The sequence below is a fragment of the Triturus cristatus genome, chromosome 11 (assembly GCF_964204655.1).
Source record: "Triturus cristatus chromosome 11, aTriCri1.1, whole genome shotgun sequence".
Classification (NCBI taxonomy): domain Eukaryota; kingdom Metazoa; phylum Chordata; class Amphibia; order Caudata; family Salamandridae; genus Triturus; species Triturus cristatus.
The window spans coordinates 752,280,744-752,304,580 of record NC_140594.1 but is presented as its reverse complement, the minus strand read 5'-3'; positions in this window follow the sequence as shown (position 1 = coordinate 752,304,580).

The following is a 23,837-nucleotide window of genomic DNA, read 5'->3' as shown; positions in this document are numbered from 1 at the left end:
GCCAGAGTAAGAGTTAAGACAGTAGCTATGAGGCCAGAGTAAGAGTTAAGACAGTAGCTATTAGGCCAGAGTAAGAGTTAAGACAGAAGCTATGAGGCCAGAGTAAGAGTCCAAGACCTTAACCATTAGGCCAGAGTAAGAGTTAAGACAGTAGATATGAGGCCAGAGTAAGAGTTAAGACAGTAGCTATGAGGCCAGAGTAAGAGTTAAGACAGTAGCTATGAGGCCAGAGTAAGAGTCCAAGACCTTAACCATTAGGCCAGAGTAAGAGTTAAGACAGTAGCTATGAGGCCAGAGTAAGAGTTACGACAGTAGCAATGAGGCCAGAGTAAGAGTCCAAGACCTTAACCATTAGGCCAGAGTAAGAGTTAAGACAGTAGCTATGAGGCCAGAGTAAGAGTTAAGACAGTAGCTATGAGGCCAGAGTAAGAGTTAAGACAGTAGCTATTAGGCCAGAGTAAGAGTTAAGACAGAAGCTATGAGGCCAGAGTAAGAGTCCAAGACCTTAACCATTAGGCCAGAGTAAGAGTTAAGACAGTAGATATGAGGCCAGAGTAAGAGTTAAGACAGTAGCTATGAGGCCAGAGTAAGAGTTAAGACAGTAGCTATGGGGCCAGAGTAAGAGTCCAAGACCTTAACAATTAGGCCAGAGTAAGAGTTAAGACAGTAGCTATGAGGCCAGAGTAAGAGTTAAGACAGTAGCTATGAGGCCAGAGTAAGAGTCCAAGACCTTAACCATTAGGCCAGAGTAAGAGTTAAGACAGTAGCTATGAGGCCAGAGTAAGAGTTATGACAGTAGCTATGAGGCCAGAATAAGAGTCCAAGACCTTAACCATTAGGCCAGAGTCAGAGTTAAGACAGTAGCTATGAGGCCAGAGTAAGAGTTAAGACAGTAGCTATTAGGCCAGAGTAAGAGTTAAGACAGTAGCTATAAGGCCAGAGTAAGAGTTAAGACAGTAGCTATGAGGCCAGAGTAAGAGTCCAAGACCTTAACCATTAGGCCAGAGTAAGAGTTAAGACAGTAGCTATGAGGCCAGAGTAAGAGTTAAGACAGTAGCTATGAGGCCAGAGTAAGAGTTAAGACAGTAGCTATTAGGCCAGAGTAAGAGTTAAGACAGTAGCTATGAGGCCAGAGTAAGAGTCCAAGACCTTAACCATTAGGCCAGAGTAAGAGTTAAGACAGTAGCTATGAGGCCAGAGTAAGAGTTAATACAGTAGCTATTAGGCCAGAGTAAGAGTTAAGACAGTAGTTATGAGGCCAGAGTAAGAGTCCAAGACCTTAACCATTAGGCCAGAGTAAGAGTTAAGACAGTAGCTATGAGGCCAGAGTAAGAGTTAAGACAGTAGCAATGAGGCCAGAGTAAGAGTTAAGACAGTAGCTATAAGGCCAGAGTAAGAGTTAAGACAGTAGCTATGAGGCCAGAGTAAGAGTCCAAGACCTTAACCATTAGGCCAGAGTAAGAGTTAAGACAGTAGCTATGAGGCCAGAGTAAGAGTTAAGACAGTAGCTATGAGGCCAGAGTAAGAGTTAAGACAGTAGCTATTAGGCCAGAGTAAGAGTTAAGACAGTAGCTATGAGGCCAGAGTAAGAGACCAAGACCTTAACCATTAGGCCAGAGTAAGAGTTAAGACAGTAGCTATGAGGCCAGAGTAAGAGTTAATACAGTAGCTATTAGGCCAGAGTAAGAGTTAAGACAGTAGTTATGAGGCCAGAGTAAGAGTCCAAGACCTTAACCATTAGGCCAGAGTAAGAGTTAAGACAGTAGCTATGAGGCCAGAGTAAGAGTTAAGACAGTAGCAATGAGGCCAGAGTAAGAGTCCAAGACCTTAACCATTAGGCCAGAGTAAGAGTTAAGACAGTAGCTATGAGGCCAGAGTAAGAGTTAAGACAGTAGCTATGAGGCCAGAGTAAGAGTTAAGACAGTAGCTATTAGGCCAGAGTAAGAGTTAAGACAGTAGCTATAAGGCCAGAGTAAGAGTTAAGACAGTAGCTATGAGGCCAGAGTAAGAGTCCAAGACCTTAACCATTAGGCCAGAGTAAGAGTTAAGACAGTAGCTATGAGGCCAGAGTAAGAGTTAAGACAGTAGCTATGAGGCCAGAGTAAGAGTTAAGACAGTAGCTATTAGGCCAGAGTAAGAGTTAAGACAGTAGCTATGAGGCCAGAGTAAGAGTCCAAGACCTTAACCATTAGGCCAGAGTAAGAGTTAAGACAGTAGCTATGAGGCCAGAGTAAGAGTTAATACAGTAGCTATTAGGCCAGAGTAAGAGTTAAGACAGTAGTTATGAGGCCAGAGTAAGAGTCCAAGACCTTAACCATTAGGCCAGAGTAATACTTAATACAGTAGCTATGAGGCCAGAGTAAGAGTTAAGACAGTAGCTATGAGGCCAGAGTAAGAGTTAAGACAGTAGCTATTAGGCCAGAGTAAGAGTTAAGACAGTAGCTATGAGGCCAGAGTAAGAGTTAAGACAGTAGCTATGAGGCCAGAGTAAGAGTCCAAGACCTTAACCATTAGGCCAGAGTAAGAGTTAAGACAGTAGCTATGAGGCCAGAGTAAGAGTTAAGACAGTAGCAATGAGGCCAGAGTAAGAGTCCAAGACCTTAACCATTATGCCAGAGTAAGAGTTAAGACAGTAGCTATGAGGCCAGAGTAAGAGTTAAGACAGTAGCTATGAGGCCAGAGTAAGAGTTAAGACAGTAGCTATTAGGCCAGAGTAAGAGTTAAGACAGTAGGTATGAGGCCAGAGTAAGAGTTAAGACAGTAGCTATTAGAACAGAGTAAGAGTTAAGACAGTAGCTATGAGGCCAGAGTAAGAGTTAAGACAGTAGCTATGAGGCCAGAGTAAGAGTTAAGACAGTAGCTATTAGGCCAGAGTAAGAGTTAAGACAGTAGCTATGAGGCCAGAGTAAGAGTTAAGACAGTAGCAATGAGGCCAGAGTAAGAGTCCAAGACCTTAACCATTATGCCAGAGTAAGAGTTAAGACAATAGCTATGAGGCCAGAGTAAGAGTTAAGACAGTAGCTATGAGGCCAGAGTAAGAGTTAAGACAGTAGCTATTAGGCCAGAGTAAGAGTTAAGACAGTAGCTATTAGGCCAGAGTTAGAGTTAAGACAGTAGCTATTAGGCCAGAGTAAGAGTTAAGACAGTAGCTATGAGGCCAGAGTAAGAGTTAAGACAGTAGCTATTAGGCCAGAGTAAGAGTTAAGAGAGTAGCTATGAGGCCAGAGGAAGAGTTAAGACAGTAGCCATGAGGCCAGAGTAAGAGTTAAGACAGTAGCTGTGAGGCCAGAGTAAGAGTCCAAGACCTTAACCATTAGGCCAGAGTAAGAGTTAAGACAGTAGCTATGAGGCCAGAGTAAGAGTTAAGACAGTAGCTATTAGGCCAGGGTAAGAGTTAAGACAGTAGCTATTAGGCCAGAGTAAGAGTTAAGACAGTAGATATGAGGCCAGAGTAAGAGTTAAGACAGTAGCTATTAGGCCAGAGTAAGAGTTAAGACAGTAGCTATGAGGCCAGAGTAAGAGTTAAGACAGTAGCTATGAGGCCAGAGTAAGAGTCCAAGACCTTAACCATTAGGCCAGAGTAAGAGTTAAGACAGTAGCTATGAGGCCAGAGTAAGAGTTAAGACAGTAGCTATGAGGTCAGAGTAAGAGTCCAAGACCTTAACCATTAGGCCAGATTAAGAGTTAAGACAGTAGCTATTAGGCCAAAGTAAGAGTTAAGACAGTAGCTATGAGGCCAGAGTAAGAGTTAAGACAGTAGCTATGAGGCCAGAGTTAGAGTCCAAGACCTTAATCATTAGGCCAGATTAAGAGTTAAGACAGTAGCTATGAGCCCAGAGTAAGAGTTAAGACAGTAGCTATGAGGCCAGAGTAAGAGTTAAGACAGTAGCTATGAGGCCACAGTAAGAGTTAAGACAGTAGCTATGAGGCCAGAGTAAGAGTCCAAGACCTTAACAATTAGGCCAAAGTAAGAGTTAAGACAGTAGCTATTAGGCCAGAGTAATACTTAATACAGTAGCTATGAGGCCAGAGTAAGAGTTAAGACAGTAGCTATGAGGCCAGAGTAAGAGTTAAGACAGTAGCTATGAGTTCAGAGTAAGAGTTAAGACAGTAGCTATTAGGCCAGAGTAAGAGTTAAGACAGTAGCTATGAGGCCAGAGTAAGAGTTAAGACAGTAGCTATGAGGCCAGAGTAAGAGTCCAAGACCTTAACCATTAGGCCAGAGTAAGAGTTAAGACAGTAGCTATGAGGCCAGAGTAAGAGTTAAGACAGTAGCAATGAGGCCAGAGTAAGAGTCCAAGACCTTAACCATTATGCCAGAGTAAGAGTTAAGACAGTAGCTATGAGGCCAGAGTAAGAGTTAAGACAGTAGCTATGAGGCCAGAGTAAGAGTTAAGACAGTAGCTATTAGGCCAGAGTAAGAGTTAAGACAGTAGGTATGGGGCCAGAGTAAGAGTTAAGACAGTAGCTATTAGAACAGAGTAAGAGTTAAGACAGTAGCTATGAGGCCAGAGTAAGAGTTAAGACAGTAGCTATGAGGCCAGAGTAAGAGTCCAAGACCTTAACCATTAGGCCAGAGTAAGAGTTAAGACAGTAGCTATGAGGCCAGAGTAAGAGTTAAGACAGTAGCTATTAGGCCAGAGTAAGAGTTAAGACAGTAGCAATGAGGCCAGAGTAAGAGTCCAAGACCTTAACCATTAGGCCAGAGTAAGAGTTAAGACAGTAGCTATGAGGCCAGAGTAAGAGTTAAGACAGTAGCTATGAGGCCAGAGTAAGAGTTAAGACAGTAGCTATTAGGCCAGAGTAAGAGTTAAGACAGTAGCTATTAGGCCAGAGTTAGAGTTAAGACAGTAGCTATTAGGCCAGAGTAAGAGTTAAGACAGTAGCTATGAGGCCAGAGTAAGAGTTAAGACAGTAGCTATGAGGCCAGAGTAAGAGTCCAAAACCTTAACCATTAGGCCAGAGTAAGAGTTAAGACAGTAGCTATGAGGCCAGAGTAAGAGTTAAGACAGTAGCTATTAGGCCAGCGTAAGAGTTAAGACAGTAGCTATGAGGCCAGAGTAAGAGTTAAGACAGTAGCTATTAGGCCAGAGTAAGAGTTAAGACAGTAGCTATGAGGCCAGAGTAAGAGTTAAGACAGTAGCAATGAGGCTAGAGTAAGAGTCCAAGACCTTAACCATTATGCCAGAGTAAGAGTTAAGACAGTAGCTATGAGGCCAGAGTAAGAGTTAAGACAGTAGCTATGAGGCCAGAGTAAGAGTTAAGACAGTAGCTATTAGGCCAGAGTAAGAGTTAAGACAGTAGGTATGAGGCCAGAGTAAGAGTTAAGACAGTAGCTATTAGAACAGAGTAAGAGTTAAGACAGTAGCTATGAGGCCAGAGTAAGAGTTAAGACAGTAGCTATGAGGCCAGAGTAAGAGTCCAAGACCTTAACCATTAGGCCAGAGTAAGAGTTAAGACAGTAGCTATGAGGCCAGAGTAAGAGTTAAGACAGTAGCTATTAGGCCAGAGTAAGAGTTAAGACAGTAGCTATGAGGCCAGAGTAAGAGTCCAAGACCTTAACCATTAGGCCAGAGTAAGAGTTAAGACAGTAGCTATGAGGCCAGAGTAAGAGTTAAGACAGTAGCTATGAGGCCAGAGTAAGAGTTAAGACAGTAGCTATTAGGCCAGAGTAAGAGTTAAGACAGTAGCTATTAGGCCAGAGTTAGAGTTAAGACAGTAGCTATGAGGCCAGAGTAAGAGTTAAGACAGTAGCTATGAGGCCAGAGTAAGAGTCCAAGACCTTAACCATTAGGCCAGAGTAAGAGTTAAGACAGTAGCTATGAGGCCAGAGTAAGAGTTAAGACAGTAGCTAATAGGCCAGCGTAAGAGTTAAGACAGTAGCTATGAGGCCAGAGTAAGAGTTAAGACAGTAGCTATAAGGCCAGAGTAAGAGTTAAGACAGTAGCTACGAGGCCAGAGTAAGAGTCCAAGACCTTAACCATTAGGCCAGAGTAAGAGTTAAGACAGTAGCTATGAGGCCAGAGTAAGAGTTAAGACAGTAGCTATGAGGCCAGAGTAAGAGTTAAGACAGTAGCTATTAGGCCAGAGTAAGAGTTAAGACAGTAGCTATGAGGCCAGAGTAAGAGTCCAAGACCTTAACCATTAGGCCAGAGTAAGAGTTAAGACAGTAGCTATGAGGCCAGAGTAAGAGTTAATACAGTAGCTATTAGGCCAGAGTAAGAGTTAAGACAGTAGTTATGAGGCCAGAGTAAGAGTCCAAGACCTTAACCATTAGGCCAGAGTAAGAGTTAAGACAGTAGCTATGAGGCCAGAGTAAGAGTTAAGACAGTAGCAATGAGGCCAGAGTAAGAGTCCAAGACCTTAACCATTAGGCCAGAGTAAGAGTTAAGACAGTAGCTATGAGGCCAGAGTAAGAGTTAAGACAGTAGCTATGAGGCCAGAGTAAGAGTTAAGACAGTAGCTATTAGGCCAGAGTAAGAGTTAAGACAGTAGCTATAAGGCCAGAGTAAGAGTTAAGACAGTAGCTATGAGGCCAGAGTAAGAGTCCAAGACCTTAACCATTAGGCCAGAGTAAGAGTTAAGACAGTAGCTATGAGGCCAGAGTAAGAGTTAAGACAGTAGCTATGAGGCCAGAGTAAGAGTTAAGACAGTAGCTATGAGGCCAGAGTAAGAGTTAAGACAGTAGCTATTAGGCCAGAGTAAGAGTTAAGACAGAAGCTATGAGGCCAGAGTAAGAGTCCAAGACCTTAACCATTAGGCCAGAGTAAGAGTTAAGACAGTAGATATGAGGCCAGAGTAAGAGTTAAGACAGTAGCTATGAGGCCAGAGTAAGAGTTAAGACAGTAGCTATGAGGCCAGAGTAAGAGTCCAAGACCTTAACCATTAGGCCAGAGTAAGAGTTAAGACAGTAGCTATGAGGCCAGAGTAAGAGTTAAGACAGTAGCAATGAGGCCAGAGTAAGAGTCCAAGACCTTAACCATTAGGCCAGAGTAAGAGTTAAGACAGTAGCTATGAGGCCAGAGTAAGAGTTAAGACAGTAGCTATGAGGCCAGAGTAAGAGTTAAGACAGTAGCTATTAGGCCAGAGTAAGAGTTAAGACAGAAGCTATGAGGCCAGAGTAAGAGTCCAAGACCTTAACCATTAGGCCAGAGTAAGAGTTAAGACAGTAGATATGAGGCCAGAGTAAGAGTTAAGACAGTAGCTATGAGGCCAGAGTAAGAGTTAAGACAGTAGCTATGGGGCCAGAGTAAGAGTCCAAGACCTTAACAATTAGGCCAGAGTAAGAGTTAAGACAGTAGCTATGAGGCCAGAGTAAGAGTTAAGACAGTAGCTATGAGGCCAGAGTAAGAGTCCAAGACCTTAACCATTAGGCCAGAGTAAGAGTTAAGACAGTAGCTATGAGGCCAGAGTAAGAGTTAAGACAGTAGCTATGAGGCCAGAATAAGAGTCCAAGACCTTAACCATTAGGCCAGAGTCAGAGTTAAGACAGTAGCTATGAGGCCAGAGTAAGAGTTAAGACAGTAGCTATTAGGCCAGAGTAAGAGTTAAGACAGTAGCTATAAGGCCAGAGTAAGAGTTAAGACAGTAGCTATGAGGCCAGAGTAAGAGTCCAAGACCTTAACCATTAGGCCAGAGTAAGAGTTAAGACAGTAGCTATGAGGCCAGAGTAAGAGTTAAGACAGTAGCTATGAGGCCAGAGTAAGAGTTAAGACAGTAGCTATTAGGCCAGAGTAAGAGTTAAGACAGTAGCTATGAGGCCAGAGTAAGAGTCCAAGACCTTAACCATTAGGCCAGAGTAAGAGTTAAGACAGTAGCTATGAGGCCAGAGTAAGAGTTAATACAGTAGCTATTAGGCCAGAGTAAGAGTTAAGACAGTAGTTATGAGGCCAGAGTAAGAGTCCAAGACCTTAACCATTAGGCCAGAGTAAGAGTTAAGACAGTAGCTATGAGGCCAGAGTAAGAGTTAAGACAGTAGCAATGAGGCCAGAGTAAGAGTCCAAGACCTTAACCATTAGGCCAGAGTAAGAGTTAAGACAGTAGCTATGAGGCCAGAGTAAGAGTTAAGACAGTAGCTATGAGGCCAGAGTAAGAGTTAAGACAGTAGCTATTAGGCCAGAGTAAGAGTTAAGACAGTAGCTATAAGGCCAGAGTAAGAGTTAAGACAGTAGCTATGAGGCCAGAGTAAGAGTCCAAGACCTTAACCATTAGGCCAGAGTAAGAGTTAAGACAGTAGCTATGAGGCCAGAGTAAGAGTTAAGACAGTAGCTATGAGGCCAGATTAAGAGTTAAGACAGTAGCTATTAGGCCAGAGTAAGAGTTAAGACAGTAGCTATGAGGCCAGAGTAAGAGTCCAAGACCTTAACCATTAGGCCAGAGTAAGAGTTAAGACAGTAGCTATGAGGCCAGAGTAAGAGTTAATACAGTAGCTATTAGGCCAGAGTAAGAGTTAAGACAGTAGTTATGAGGCCAGAGTAAGAGTCCAAGACCTTAACCATTAGGCCAGAGTAATACTTAATACAGTAGCTATGAGGCCAGAGTAAGAGTTAAGACAGTAGCTATGAGGCCAGAGTAAGAGTTAAGACAGTAGCTATGAGTTCAGAGTAAGAGTTAAGACAGTAGCTATTAGGCCAGAGTAAGAGTTAAGACAGTAGCTATGAGGCCAGAGTAAGAGTTAAGACAGTAGCTATGAGGCCAGAGTAAGAGTCCAAGACCTTAACCATTAGGCCAGAGTAAGAGTTAAGACAGTAGCTATGAGGCCAGAGTAAGAGTTAAGACAGTAGCAATGAGGCCAGAGTAAGAGTCCAAGACCTTAACCATTATGCCAGAGTAAGAGTTAAGACAGTAGCTATGAGGCCAGAGTAAGAGTTAAGACGGTAGCTATGAGGCCAGAGTAAGAGTTAAGACAGTAGCTATTAGGCCAGAGTAAGAGTTAAGACAGTAGGTATGAGGCCAGAGTAAGAGTTAAGACAGTAGCTATTAGAACAGAGTAAGAGTTAAGACAGTAGCTATGAGGCCAGAGTAAGAGTTAAGACAGTAGCTATGAGGCCAGAGTAAGAGTTAAGACAGTAGCTATTAGGCCAGAGTAAGAGTTAAGACAGTAGCTATGAGGCTAGAGTAAGAGTTAAGACAGTAGCAATGAGGCCAGAGTAAGAGTCCAAGACCTTAACCATTATGCCAGAGTAAGAGTTAAGACAATAGCTATTAGGCCAGAGTAAGAGTTAAGACAGTAGCTATGAGGCCAGAGTAAGAGTTAAGACAGTAGCAATGAGGCCAGAGTAAGAGTCCAAGACCTTAACCATTATGCCAGAGTAAGAGTTAAGACAATAGCTATGAGGCCAGAGTAAGAGTTAAGACAGTAGCTATTAGGCCAGAGTAAGAGTTAAGACAGTAGCTATTAGGCCAGAGTTAGAGTTAAGACAGTAGCTATTAGGCCAGAGTAAGAGTTAAGACAGTAGCTATGAGGCCAGAGTAAGAGTTAAGACAGTAGCTATTAGGCCAGAGTAAGAGTTAAGACAGTAGCTATGAGGCCAGAGGAAGAGTTAAGACAGTAGCCATGAGGCCAGAGTAAGAGTTAAGACAGTAGCTGTGAGGCCAGAGTAAGAGTCCAAGACCTTAACCATTAGGCCAGAGTAAGAGTTAAGACAGTAGCTATGAGGCCAGAGTAAGAGTTAAGACAGTAGCTATTAGGCCAGAGTAAGAGTTAAGACAGTAGCTATTAGGCCAGAGTAAGAGTTAAGACAGTAGATATGAGGCCAGCGTAAGAGTTAAGACAGTAGCTATGAGGCCAGAGTAAGAGTTAAGACAGTAGCTATGAGGCCAGAGTAAGAGTCCAAGACCTTAACCATTAGGCCAGATTAAGAGTTAAGACAGTAGCTATGAGGCCAGAGTAAGAGTTAAGACAGTAGCTATGAGGCCAGAGTAAGAGTTAAGACAGTAGCTATGAGGCCAGAGTAAGAGTCCAAGACCTTAACCATTAGGCCAGATTAAGAGTTAAGACAGTAGCTATTAGGCCAAAGTAAGAGTTAAGACAGTAGCTATGAGGCCAGAGTAAGAGTTAAGACAGTAGCTATGAGGCCAGAGTTAGAGTCCAAGACCTTAATCATTAGGCCAGATTAAGAGTTAAGACAGTAGCTATGAGCCCAGAGTAAGAGTTAAGACAGTAGCTATGAGGCCAGAGTAAGAGTTAAGACAGTAGCTATGAGGCCACAGTAAGAGTTAAGACAGTAGCTATGAGGCCAGAGTAAGAGTCCAAGACCTTAACAATTAGGCCAAAGTAAGAGTTAAGACAGTAGCTATTAGGCCAGAGTAATACTTAATACAGTAGCTATGAGGCCAGAGTAAGAGTTAAGACAGTAGCTATGAGTTCAGAGTAAGAGTTAAGACAGTAGCTATTAGGCCAGAGTAAGAGTTAAGACAGTAGCTATGAGGCCAGAGTAAGAGTTAAGACAGTAGCTATGAGGCCAGAGTAAGAGTCCAAGACCTTAACCATTAGGCCAGAGTAAGAGTTAAGACAGTAGCTATGAGGCCAGAGTAAGAGTTAAGACAGTAGCAATGAGGCCAGAGTAAGAGTCCAAGACCTTAACCATTATGCCAGAGTAAGAGTTAAGACAGTAGCTATGAGGCCAGAGTAAGAGTTAAGACAGTAGCTATGAGGCCAGAGTAAGAGTTAAGACAGTAGCTATTAGGCCAGAGTAAGAGTTAAGACAGTAGGTATGGGGCCAGAGTAAGAGTTAAGACAGTAGCTATTAGAACAGAGTAAGAGTTAAGACAGTAGCTATGAGGCCAGAGTAAGAGTTAAGACAGTAGCTATGAGGCCAGAGTAAGAGTCCAAGACCTTAACCATTAGGCCAGAGTAAGAGTTAAGACAGTAGCTATGAGGCCAGAGTAAGAGTTAAGACAGTAGCTATTAGGCCAGAGTAAGAGTTAAGACAGTAGCAATGAGGCCAGAGTAAGAGTCCAAGACCTTAACCATTAGGCCAGAGTAAGAGTTAAGACAGTAGCTATGAGGCCAGAGTAAGAGTTAAGACAGTAGCTATGAGGCCAGAGTAAGAGTTAAGACAGTAGCTATTAGGCCAGAGTAAGAGTTAAGACAGTAGCTATTAGGCCAGAGTTAGAGTTAAGACAGTAGCTATTAGGCCAGAGTAAGAGTTAAGACAGTAGCTATGAGGCCAGAGTAAGAGTTAAGACAGTAGCTATGAGGCCAGAGTAAGAGTCCAAAACCTTAACCATTAGGCCAGAGTAAGAGTTAAGACAGTAGCTATGAGGCCAGAGTAAGAGTTAAGACAGTAGCTATTAGGCCAGCGTAAGAGTTAAGACAGTAGCTATGAGGCCAGAGTAAGAGTTAAGACAGTAGCTATTAGGCCAGAGTAAGAGTTAAGACAGTAGCTATGAGGCCAGAGTAAGAGTTAAGACAGTAGCAATGAGGCTAGAGTAAGAGTCCAAGACCTTAACCATTATGCCAGAGTAAGAGTTAAGACAGTAGCTATGAGGCCAGAGTAAGAGTTAAGACAGTAGCTATGAGGCCAGAGTAAGAGTTAAGACAGTAGCTATTAGGCCAGAGTAAGAGTTAAGACAGTAGGTATGAGGCCAGAGTAAGAGTTAAGACAGTAGCTATTAGAACAGAGTAAGAGTTAAGACAGTAGCTATGAGGCCAGAGTAAGAGTTAAGACAGTAGCTATGAGGCCAGAGTAAGAGTCCAAGACCTTAACCATTAGGCCAGAGTAAGAGTTAAGACAGTAGCTATGAGGCCAGAGTAAGAGTTAAGACAGTAGCTATTAGGCCAGAGTAAGAGTTAAGACAGTAGCTATGAGGCCAGAGTAAGAGTCCAAGACCTTAACCATTAGGCCAGAGTAAGAGTTAAGACAGTAGCTATGAGGCCAGAGTAAGAGTTAAGACAGTAGCTATGAGGCCAGAGTAAGAGTTAAGACAGTAGCTATTAGGCCAGAGTAAGAGTTAAGACAGTAGCTATTAGGCCAGAGTTAGAGTTAAGACAGTAGCTATTAGGCCAGAGTAAGAGTTAAGACAGTAGCTATGAGGCCAGAGTAAGAGTCCAAGACCTTAACCATTAGGCCAGAGTAAGAGTTAAGACAGTAGCTATGAGGCCAGAGTAAGAGTTAAGACAGTAGCTATGAGGCCAGAGTAAGAGTTAAGACAGTAGCTATGAGGTCAGAGTAAGAGTCCAAGACCTTAACCATTAGGCCAGATTAAGAGTTAAGACAGTAGCTATTAGGCCAAAGTAAGAGTTAAGACAGTAGCTATGAGGCCAGAGTAAGAGTTAAGACAGTAGCTATGAGGCCAGAGTTAGAGTCCAAGACCTTAATCATTAGGCCAGATTAAGAGTTAAGACAGTAGCTATGAGCCCAGAGTAAGAGTTAAGACAGTAGCTATGAGGCCAGAGTAAGAGTTAAGACAGTAGCTATGAGGCCACAGTAAGAGTTAAGACAGTAGCTATGAGGCCAGAGTAAGAGTCCAAGACCTTAACAATTAGGCCAAAGTAAGAGTTAAGACAGTAGCTATTAGGCCAGAGTAATACTTAATACAGTAGCTATGAGGCCAGAGTAAGAGTTAAGACAGTAGCTATGAGGCCAGAGTAAGAGTTAAGACAGTAGCTATGAGTTCAGAGTAAGAGTTAAGACAGTAGCTATTAGGCCAGAGTAAGAGTTAAGACAGTAGCTATGAGGCCAGAGTAAGAGTTAAGACAGTAGCTATGAGGCCAGAGTAAGAGTCCAAGACCTTAACCATTAGGCCAGAGTAAGAGTTAAGACAGTAGCTATGAGGCCAGAGTAAGAGTTAAGACAGTAGCAATGAGGCCAGAGTAAGAGTCCAAGACCTTAACCATTATGCCAGAGTAAGAGTTAAGACAGTAGCTATGAGGCCAGAGTAAGAGTTAAGACAGTAGCTATGAGGCCAGAGTAAGAGTTAAGACAGTAGCTATTAGGCCAGAGTAAGAGTTAAGACAGTAGGTATGGGGCCAGAGTAAGAGTTAAGACAGTAGCTATTAGAACAGAGTAAGAGTTAAGACAGTAGCTATGAGGCCAGAGTAAGAGTTAAGACAGTAGCTATGAGGCCAGAGTAAGAGTCCAAGACCTTAACCATTAGGCCAGAGTAAGAGTTAAGACAGTAGCTATGAGGCCAGAGTAAGAGTTAAGACAGTAGCTATTAGGCCAGAGTAAGAGTTAAGACAGTAGCAATGAGGCCAGAGTAAGAGTCCAAGACCTTAACCATTAGGCCAGAGTAAGAGTTAAGACAGTAGCTATGAGGCCAGAGTAAGAGTTAGGACAGTAGCTATGAGGCCAGAGTAAGAGTTAAGACAGTAGCTATTAGGCCAGAGTAAGAGTTAAGACAGTAGCTATTAGGCCAGAGTTAGAGTTAAGACAGTAGCTATTAGGCCAGAGTAAGAGTTAAGACAGTAGCTATGAGGCCAGAGTAAGAGTTAAGACAGTAGCTATGAGGCCAGAGTAAGAGTCCAAAACCTTAACCATTAGGCCAGAGTAAGAGTTAAGACAGTAGCTATGAGGCCAGAGTAAGAGTTAAGACAGTAGCTATTAGGCCAGCGTAAGAGTTAAGACAGTAGCTATGAGGCCAGAGTAAGAGTTAAGACAGTAGCTATTAGGCCAGAGTAAGAGTTAAGACAGTAGCTATGAGGCCAGAGTAAGAGTTAAGACAGTAGCAATGAGGCTAGAGTAAGAGTCCAAGACCTTAACCATTATGCCAGAGTAAGAGTTAAGACAGTAGCTATGAGGCCAGAGTAAGAGTTAAGACAGTAGCTATGAGGCCAGAGTAAGAGTTAAGACAGTAGCTATTAGGCCAGAGTAAGAGTTAAGACAGTAGGTATGAGGCCAGAGTAAGAGTTAAGACAGTAGCTATTAGAACAGAGTAAGAGTTAAGACAGTAGCTATGAGGCCAGAGTAAGAGTTAAGACAGTAGCTATGAGGCCAGAGTAAGAGTCCAAGACCTTAACCATTAGGCCAGAGTAAGAGTTAAGACAGTAGCTATGAGGCCAGAGTAAGAGTTAAGACAGTAGCTATTAGGCCAGAGTAAGAGTTAAGACAGTAGCTATGAGGCCAGAGTAAGAGTCCAAGACCTTAACCATTAGGCCAGAGTAAGAGTTAAGACAGTAGCTATGAGGCCAGAGTAAGAGTTAAGACAGTAGCTATGAGGCCAGAGTAAGAGTTAAGACAGTAGCTATTAGGCCAGAGTAAGAGTTAAGACAGTAGCTATTAGGCCAGAGTTAGAGTTAAGACAGTAGCTATGAGGCCAGAGTAAGAGTTAAGACAGTAGCTATGAGGCCAGAGTAAGAGTCCAAGACCTTAACCATTAGGCCAGAGTAAGAGTTAAGACAGTAGCTATGAGGCCAGAGTAAGAGTTAAGACAGTAGCTATTAGGCCAGCGTAAGAGTTAAGACAGTAGCTATGAGGCCAGAGTAAGAGTTAAGACAGTAGCTATAAGGCCAGAGTAAGAGTTAAGACAGTAGCTATGAGGCCAGAGTAAGAGTCCAAGACCTTAACCATTAGGCCAGAGTAAGAGTTAAGACAGTAGCTATGAGGCCAGAGTAAGAGTTAAGACAGTAGCTATGAGGCCAGAGTAAGAGTTAAGACAGTAGCTATTAGGCCAGAGTAAGAGTTAAGACAGTAGCTATGAGGCCAGAGTAAGAGTCCAAGACCTTAACCATTAGGCCAGAGTAAGAGTTAAGACAGTAGCTATGAGGCCAGAGTAAGAGTTAATACAGTAGCTATTAGGCCAGAGTAAGAGTTAAGACAGTAGTTATGAGGCCAGAGTAAGAGTCCAAGACCTTAACCATTAGGCCAGAGTAAGAGTTAAGACAGTAGCTATGAGGCCAGAGTAAGAGTTAAGACAGTAGCAATGAGGCCAGAGTAAGAGTCCAAGACCTTAACCATTAGGCCAGAGTAAGAGTTAAGACAGTAGCTATGAGGCCAGAGTAAGAGTTAAGACAGTAGCTATGAGGCCAGAGTAAGAGTTAAGACAGTAGCTATTAGGCCAGAGTAAGAGTTAAGACAGTAGCTATAAGGCCAGAGTAAGAGTTAAGACAGTAGCTATGAGGCCAGAGTAAGAGTCCAAGACCTTAACCATTAGGCCAGAGTAAGAGTTAAGACAGTAGCTATGAGGCCAGAGTAAGAGTTAAGACAGTAGCTATGAGGCCAGAGTAAGAGTTAAGACAGTAGCTATGAGGCCAGAGTAAGAGTTAAGACAGTAGCTATTAGGCCAGAGTAAGAGTTAAGACAGAAGCTATGAGGCCAGAGTAAGAGTCCAAGACCTTAACCATTAGGCCAGAGTAAGAGTTAAGACAGTAGATATGAGGCCAGAGTAAGAGTTAAGACAGTAGCTATGAGGCCAGAGTAAGAGTTAAGACAGTAGCTATGAGGCCAGAGTAAGAGTCCAAGACCTTAACCACTAGGCCAGAGTAAGAGTTAAGACAGTAGCTATGAGGCCAGAGTAAGAGTTAAGACAGTAGCAATGAGGCCAGAGTAAGAGTCCAAGACCTTAACCATTAGGCCAGAGTAAGAGTTAAGACAGTAGCTATGAGGCCAGAGTAAGAGTTAAGACAGTAGCTATTAGGCCAGAGTTAGAGTTAAGACAGTAGCTATTAGGCCAGAGTAAGAGTTAAGACAGTAGCTATGAGGCCAGAGTAAGAGTTAAGACAGTAGCTATTAGGCCAGAGTAAGAGTTAAGACAGTAGCTATGAGGCCAGAGGAAGAGTTAAGACAGTAGCCATGAGGCCAGAGTAAGAGTTAAGACAGTAGCTGTGAGGCCAGAGTAAGAGTCCAAGACCTTAACCATTAGGCCAGAGTAAGAGTTAAGACAGTAGCTATGAGGCCAGAGTAAGAGTTAAGACAGTAGCTATTAGGCCAGAGTAAGAGTTAAGACAGTAGCTATTAGGCCAGAGTAAGAGTTAAGACAGTAGATATGAGGCCAGCGTAAGAGTTAAGACAGTAGCTATGAGGCCAGAGTAAGAGTTAAGACAGTAGCTATGAGGCCAGAGTAAGAGTCCAAGACCTTAACCATTAGGCCAGATTAAGAGTTAAGACAGTAGCTATGAGGCCAGAGTAAGAGTTAAGACAGTAGCTATGAGGCCAGAGTAAGAGTTAAGACAGTAGCTATGAGGCCAGAGTAAGAGTCCAAGACCTTAACCATTAGGCCAGATTAAGAGTTAAGACAGTAGCTATTAGGCCAAAGTAAGAGTTAAGACAGTAGCTATGAGGCCAGAGTAAGAGTTAAGACAGTAGCTATGAGGCCAGAGTTAGAGTCCAAGACCTTAATCATTAGGCCAGATTAAGAGTTAAGACAGTAGCTATGAGCCCAGAGTAAGAGTTAAGACAGTAGCTATGAGGCCAGAGTAAGAGTTAAGACAGTAGCTATGAGGCCACAGTAAGAGTTAAGACAGTAGCTATGAGGCCAGAGTAAGAGTCCAAGACCTTAACAATTAGGCCAAAGTAAGAGTTAAGACAGTAGCTATTAGGCCAGAGTAATACTTAATACAGTAGCTATGAGGCCAGAGTAAGAGTTAAGACAGTAGCTATGAGTTCAGAGTAAGAGTTAAGACAGTAGCTATTAGGCCAGAGTAAGAGTTAAGACAGTAGCTATGAGGCCAGAGTAAGAGTTAAGACAGTAGCTATGAGGCCAGAGTAAGAGTCCAAGACCTTAACCATTAGGCCAGAGTAAGAGTTAAGACAGTAGCTATGAGGCCAGAGTAAGAGTTAAGACAGTAGCAATGAGGCCAGAGTAAGAGTCCAAGACCTTAACCATTATGCCAGAGTAAGAGTTAAGACAGTAGCTATGAGGCCAGAGTAAGAGTTAAGACAGTAGCTATGAGGCCAGAGTAAGAGTTAAGACAGTAGCTATTAGGCCAGAGTAAGAGTTAAGACAGTAGGTATGGGGCCAGAGTAAGAGTTAAGACAGTAGCTATTAGAACAGAGTAAGAGTTAAGACAGTAGCTATGAGGCCAGAGTAAGAGTTAAGACAGTAGCTATGAGGCCAGAGTAAGAGTCCAAGACCTTAACCATTAGGCCAGAGTAAGAGTTAAGACAGTAGCTATGAGGCCAGAGTAAGAGTTAAGACAGTAGCTATTAGGCCAGAGTAAGAGTTAAGACAGTAGCAATGAGGCCAGAGTAAGAGTCCAAGACCTTAACCATTAGGCCAGAGTAAGAGTTAAGACAGTAGCTATGAGGCCAGAGTAAGAGTTAAGACAGTAGCTATGAGGCCAGAGTAAGAGTTAAGACAGTAGCTATTAGGCCAGAGTAAGAGTTAAGACAGTAGCTATTAGGCCAGAGTTAGAGTTAAGACAGTAGCTATTAGGCCAGAGTAAGAGTTAAGACAGTAGCTATGAGGCCAGAGTAAGAGTTAAGACAGTAGCTATGAGGCCAGAGTAAGAGTCCAAAACCTTAACCATTAGGCCAGAGTAAGAGTTAAGACAGTAGCTATGAGGCCAGAGTAAGAGTTAAGACAGTAGCTATTAGGCCAGCGTAAGAGTTAAGACAGTAGCTATGAGGCCAGAGTAAGAGTTAAGACAGTAGCTATTAGGCCAGAGTAAGAGTTAAGACAGTAGCTATGAGGCCAGAGTAAGAGTTAAGACAGTAGCAATGAGGCTAGAGTAAGAGTCCAAGACCTTAACCATTATGCCAGAGTAAGAGTTAAGACAGTAGCTATGAGGCCAGAGTAAGAGTTAAGACAGTAGCTATGAGGCCAGAGTAAGAGTTAAGACAGTAGCTATTAGGCCAGAGTAAGAGTTAAGACAGTAGGTATGAGGCCAGAGTAAGAGTTAAGACAGTAGCTATTAGAACAGAGTAAGAGTTAAGACAGTAGCTATGAGGCCAGAGTAAGAGTTAAGACAGTAGCTATGAGGCCAGAGTAAGAGTCCAAGACCTTAACCATTAGGCCAGAGTAAGAGTTAAGACAGTAGCTATGAGGCCAGAGTAAGAGTTAAGACAGTAGCTATTAGGCCAGAGTAAGAGTTAAGACAGTAGCTATGAGGCCAGAGTAAGAGTCCAAGACCTTAACCATTAGGCCAGAGTAAGAGTTAAGACAGTAGCTATGAGGCCAGAGTAAGAGTTAAGACAGTAGCTATGAGGCCAGAGTAAGAGTTAAGACAGTAGCTATTAGGCCAGAGTAAGAGTTAAGACAGTAGCTATTAGGCCAGAGTTAGAGTTAAGACAGTAGCTATTAGGCCAGAGTAAGAGTTAAGACAGTAGCTATGAGGCCAGAGTAAGAGTTAAGACAGTAGCTATGAGGCCAGAGTAAGAGTCCAAGACCTTAACCATTAGGCCAGAGTAAGAGTTAAGACAGTAGCTATGAGGCCAGAGTAAGAGTTAAGACAGTAGCTATGAGGCCAGAGTAAGAGTTAAGACAGTAGCTATGAGGTCAGAGTAAGAGTCCAAGACCTTAACCATTAGGCCAGATTAAGAGTTAAGACAGTAGCTATTAGGCCAAAGTAAGAGTTAAGACAGTAGCTATGAGGCCAGAGTAAGAGTTAAGACAGTAGCTATGAGGCCAGAGTTAGAGTCCAAGACCTTAATCATTAGGCCAGATTAAGAGTTAAGACAGTAGCTATGAGCCCAGAGTAAGAGTTAAGACAGTAGCTATGAGGCCAGAGTAAGAGTTAAGACAGTAGCTATGAGGCCACAGTAAGAGTTAAGACAGTAGCTATGAGGCCAGAGTAAGAGTCCAAGACCTTAACAATTAGGCCAAAGTAAGAGTTAAGACAGTAGCTATTAGGCCAGAGTAATACTTAATACAGTAGCTATGAGGCCAGAGTAAGAGTTAAGACAGTAGCTATGAGGCCAGAGTAAGAGTTAAGACAGTAGCTATGAGTTCAGAGTAAGAGTTAAGACAGTAGCTATTAGGCCAGAGTAAGAGTTAAGACAGTAGCTATGAGGCCAGAGTAAGAGTTAAGACAGTAGCTATGAGGCCAGAGTAAGAGTCCAAGACCTTAACCATTAGGCCAGAGTAAGAGTTAAGACAGTAGCTATGAGGCCAGAGTAAGAGTTAAGACAGTAGCAATGAGGCCAGAGTAAGAGTCCAAGACCTTAACCATTATGCCAGAGTAAGAGTTAAGACAGTAGCTATGAGGCCAGAGTAAGAGTTAAGACAGTAGCTATGAGGCCAGAGTAAGAGTTAAGACAGTAGCTATTAGGCCAGAGTAAGAGTTAAGACAGTAGGTATGGGGCCAGAGTAAGAGTTAAGACAGTAGCTATTAGAACAGAGTAAGAGTTAAGACAGTAGCTATGAGGCCAGAGTAAGAGTTAAGACAGTAGCTATGAGGCCAGAGTAAGAGTCCAAGACCTTAACCATTAGGCCAGAGTAAGAGTTAAGACAGTAGCTATGAGGCCAGAGTAAGAGTTAAGACAGTAGCTATTAGGCCAGAGTAAGAGTTAAGACAGTAGCAATGAGGCCAGAGTAAGAGTCCAAGACCTTAACCATTAGGCCAGAGTAAGAGTTAAGACAGTAGCTATGAGGCCAGAGTAAGAGTTAGGACAGTAGCTATGAGGCCAGAGTAAGAGTTAAGACAGTAGCTATTAGGCCAGAGTAAGAGTTAAGACAGTAGCTATTAGGCCAGAGTTAGAGTTAAGACAGTAGCTATTAGGCCAGAGTAAGAGTTAAGACAGTAGCTATGAGGCCAGAGTAAGAGTTAAGACAGTAGCTATGAGGCCAGAGTAAGAGTCCAAAACCTTAACCATTAGGCCAGAGTAAGAGTTAAGACAGTAGCTATGAGGCCAGAGTAAGAGTTAAGACAGTAGCTATTAGGCCAGCGTAAGAGTTAAGACAGTAGCTATGAGGCCAGAGTAAGAGTTAAGACAGTAGCTATTAGGCCAGAGTAAGAGTTAAGACAGTAGCTATGAGGCCAGAGTAAGAGTTAAGACAGTAGCAATGAGGCTAGAGTAAGAGTCCAAGACCTTAACCATTATGCCAGAGTAAGAGTTAAGACAGTAGCTATGAGGCCAGAGTAAGAGTTAAGACAGTAGCTATGAGGCCAGAGTAAGAGTTAAGACAGTAGCTATTAGGCCAGAGTAAGAGTTAAGACAGTAGGTATGAGGCCAGAGTAAGAGTTAAGACAGTAGCTATTAGAACAGAGTAAGAGTTAAGACAGTAGCTATGAGGCCAGAGTAAGAGTTAAGACAGTAGCTATGAGGCCAGAGTAAGAGTCCAAGACCTTAACCATTAGGCCAGAGTAAGAGTTAAGACAGTAGCTATGAGGCCAGAGTAAGAGTTAAGACAGTAGCTATTAGGCCAGAGTAAGAGTTAAGACAGTAGCTATGAGGCCAGAGTAAGAGTCCAAGACCTTAACCATTAGGCCAGAGTAAGAGTTAAGACAGTAGCTATGAGGCCAGAGTAAGAGTTAAGACAGTAGCTATGAGGCCAGAGTAAGAGTTAAGACAGTAGCTATTAGGCCAGAGTAAGAGTTAAGACAGTAGCTATTAGGCCAGAGTTAGAGTTAAGACAGTAGCTATGAGGCCAGAGTAAGAGTTAAGACAGTAGCTATGAGGCCAGAGTAAGAGTCCAAGACCTTAACCATTAGGCCAGAGTAAGAGTTAAGACAGTAGCTATGAGGCCAGAGTAAGAGTTAAGACAGTAGCTATTAGGCCAGCGTAAGAGTTAAGACAGTAGCTATGAGGCCAGAGTAAGAGTTAAGACAGTAGCTATAAGGCCAGAGTAAGAGTTAAGACAGTAGCTATGAGGCCAGAGTAAGAGTCCAAGACCTTAACCATTAGGCCAGAGTAAGAGTTAAGACAGTAGCTATGAGGCCAGAGTAAGAGTTAAGACAGTAGCTATGAGGCCAGAGTAAGAGTTAAGACAGTAGCTATTAGGCCAGAGTAAGAGTTAAGACAGTAGCTATGAGGCCAGAGTAAGAGTCCAAGACCTTAACCATTAGGCCAGAGTAAGAGTTAAGACAGTAGCTATGAGGCCAGAGTAAGAGTTAATACAGTAGCTATTAGGCCAGAGTAAGAGTTAAGACAGTAGTTATGAGGCCAGAGTAAGAGTCCAAGACCTTAACCATTAGGCCAGAGTAAGAGTTAAGACAGTAGCTATGAGGCCAGAGTAAGAGTTAAGACAGTAGCAATGAGGCCAGAGTAAGAGTCCAAGACCTTAACCATTAGGCCAGAGTAAGAGTTAAGACAGTAGCTATGAGGCCAGAGTAAGAGTTAAGACAGTAGCTATGAGGCCAGAGTAAGAGTTAAGACAGTAGCTATTAGGCCAGAGTAAGAGTTAAGACAGTAGCTATAAGGCCAGAGTAAGAGTTAAGACAGTAGCTATGAGGCCAGAGTAAGAGTCCAAGACCTTAACCATTAGGCCAGAGTAAGAGTTAAGACAGTAGCTATGAGGCCAGAGTAAGAGTTAAGACAGTAGCTATGAGGCCAGAGTAAGAGTTAAGACAGTAGCTATGAGGCCAGAGTAAGAGTTAAGACAGTAGCTATTAGGCCAGAGTAAGAGTTAAGACAGAAGCTATGAGGCCAGAGTAAGAGTCCAAGACCTTAACCATTAGGCCAGAGTAAGAGTTAAGACAGTAGATATGAGGCCAGAGTAAGAGTTAAGACAGTAGCTATGAGGCCAGAGTAAGAGTTAAGACAGTAGCTATGAGGCCAGAGTAAGAGTCCAAGACCTTAACCATTAGGCCAGAGTAAGAGTTAAGACAGTAGCTATGAGGCCAGAGTAAGAGTTAAGACAGTAGCAATGAGGCCAGAGTAAGAGTCCAAGACCTTAACCATTAGGCCAGAGTAAGAGTTAAGACAGTAGCTATGAGGCCAGAGTAAGAGTTAAGACAGTAGCTATGAGGCCAGAGTAAGAGTTAAGACAGTAGCTATTAGGCCAGAGTAAGAGTTAAGACAGAAGCTATGAGGCCAGAGTAAGAGTCCAAGACCTTAACCATTAGGCCAGAGTAAGAGTTAAGACAGTAGATATGAGGCCAGAGTAAGAGTTAAGACAGTAGCTATGAGGCCAGAGTAAGAGTTAAGACAGTAGCTATGGGGCCAGAGTAAGAGTCCAAGACCTTAACAATTAGGCCAGAGTAAGAGTTAAGACAGTAGCTATGAGGCCAGAGTAAGAGTTAAGACAGTAGCTATGAGGCCAGAGTAAGAGTCCAAGACCTTAACCATTAGGCCAGAGTAAGAGTTAAGACAGTAGCTATGAGGCCAGAGTAAGAGTTAAGACAGTAGCTATGAGGCCAGAATAAGAGTCCAAGACCTTAACCATTAGGCCAGAGTCAGAGTTAAGACAGTAGCTATGAGGCCAGAGTAAGAGTTAAGACAGTAGCTATTAGGCCAGAGTAAGAGTTAAGACAGTAGCTATAAGGCCAGAGTAAGAGTTAAGACAGTAGCTATGAGGCCAGAGTAAGAGTCCAAGACCTTAACCATTAGGCCAGAGTAAGAGTTAAGACAGTAGCTATGAGGCCAGAGTAAGAGTTAAGACAGTAGCTATGAGGCCAGAGTAAGAGTTAAGACAGTAGCTATTAGGCCAGAGTAAGAGTTAAGACAGTAGCTATGAGGCCAGAGTAAGAGTCCAAGACCTTAACCATTAGGCCAGAGTAAGAGTTAAGACAGTAGCTATGAGGCCAGAGTAAGAGTTAATACAGTAGCTATTAGGCCAGAGTAAGAGTTAAGACAGTAGTTATGAGGCCAGAGTAAGAGTCCAAGACCTTAACCATTAGGCCAGAGTAAGAGTTAAGACAGTAGCTATGAGGCCAGAGTAAGAGTTAAGACAGTAGCAATGAGGCCAGAGTAAGAGTCCAAGACCTTAACCATTAGGCCAGAGTAAGAGTTAAGACAGTAGCTATGAGGCCAGAGTAAGAGTTAAGACAGTAGCTATGAGGCCAGAGTAAGAGTTAAGACAGTAGCTATTAGGCCAGAGTAAGAGTTAAGACAGTAGCTATAAGGCCAGAGTAAGAGTTAAGACAGTAGCTATGAGGCCAGAGTAAGAGTCCAAGACCTTAACCATTAGGCCAGAGTAAGAGTTAAGACAGTAGCTATGAGGCCAGAGTAAGAGTTAAGACAGTAGCTATGAGGCCAGAGTAAGAGTTAAGACAGTAGCTATTAGGCCAGAGTAAGAGTTAAGACAGTAGCTATGAGGCCAGAGTAAGAGTCCAAGACCTTAACCATTAGGCCAGAGTAAGAGTTAAGACAGTAGCTATGAGGCCAGAGTAAGAGTTAATACAGTAGCTATTAGGCCAGAGTAAGAGTTAAGACAGTAGTTATGAGGCCAGAGTAAGAGTCCAAGACCTTAACCATTAGGCCAGAGTAATACTTAATACAGTAGCTATGAGGCCAGAGTAAGAGTTAAGACAGTAGCTATGAGGCCAGAGTAAGAGTTAAGACAGTAGCTATGAGTTCAGAGTAAGAGTTAAGACAGTAGCTATTAGGCCAGAGTAAGAGTTAAGACAGTAGCTATGAGGCCAGAGTAAGAGTTAAGACAGTAGCTATGAGGCCAGAGTAAGAGTCCAAGACCTTAACCATTAGGCCAGAGTAAGAGTTAAGACAGTAGCTATGAGGCCAGAGTAAGAGTTAAGACAGTAGCAATGAGGCCAGAGTAAGAGTCCAAGACCTTAACCATTATGCCAGAGTAAGAGTTAAGACAGTAGCTATGAGGCCAGAGTAAGAGTTAAGACGGTAGCTATGAGGCCAGAGTAAGAGTTAAGACAGTAGCTATTAGGCCAGAGTAAGAGTTAAGACAGTAGGTATGAGGCCAGAGTAAGAGTTAAGACAGTAGCTATTAGAACAGAGTAAGAGTTAAGACAGTAGCTATGAGGCCAGAGTAAGAGTTAAGACAGTAGCTATGAGGCCAGAGTAAGAGTTAAGACAGTAGCTATTAGGCCAGAGTAAGAGTTAAGA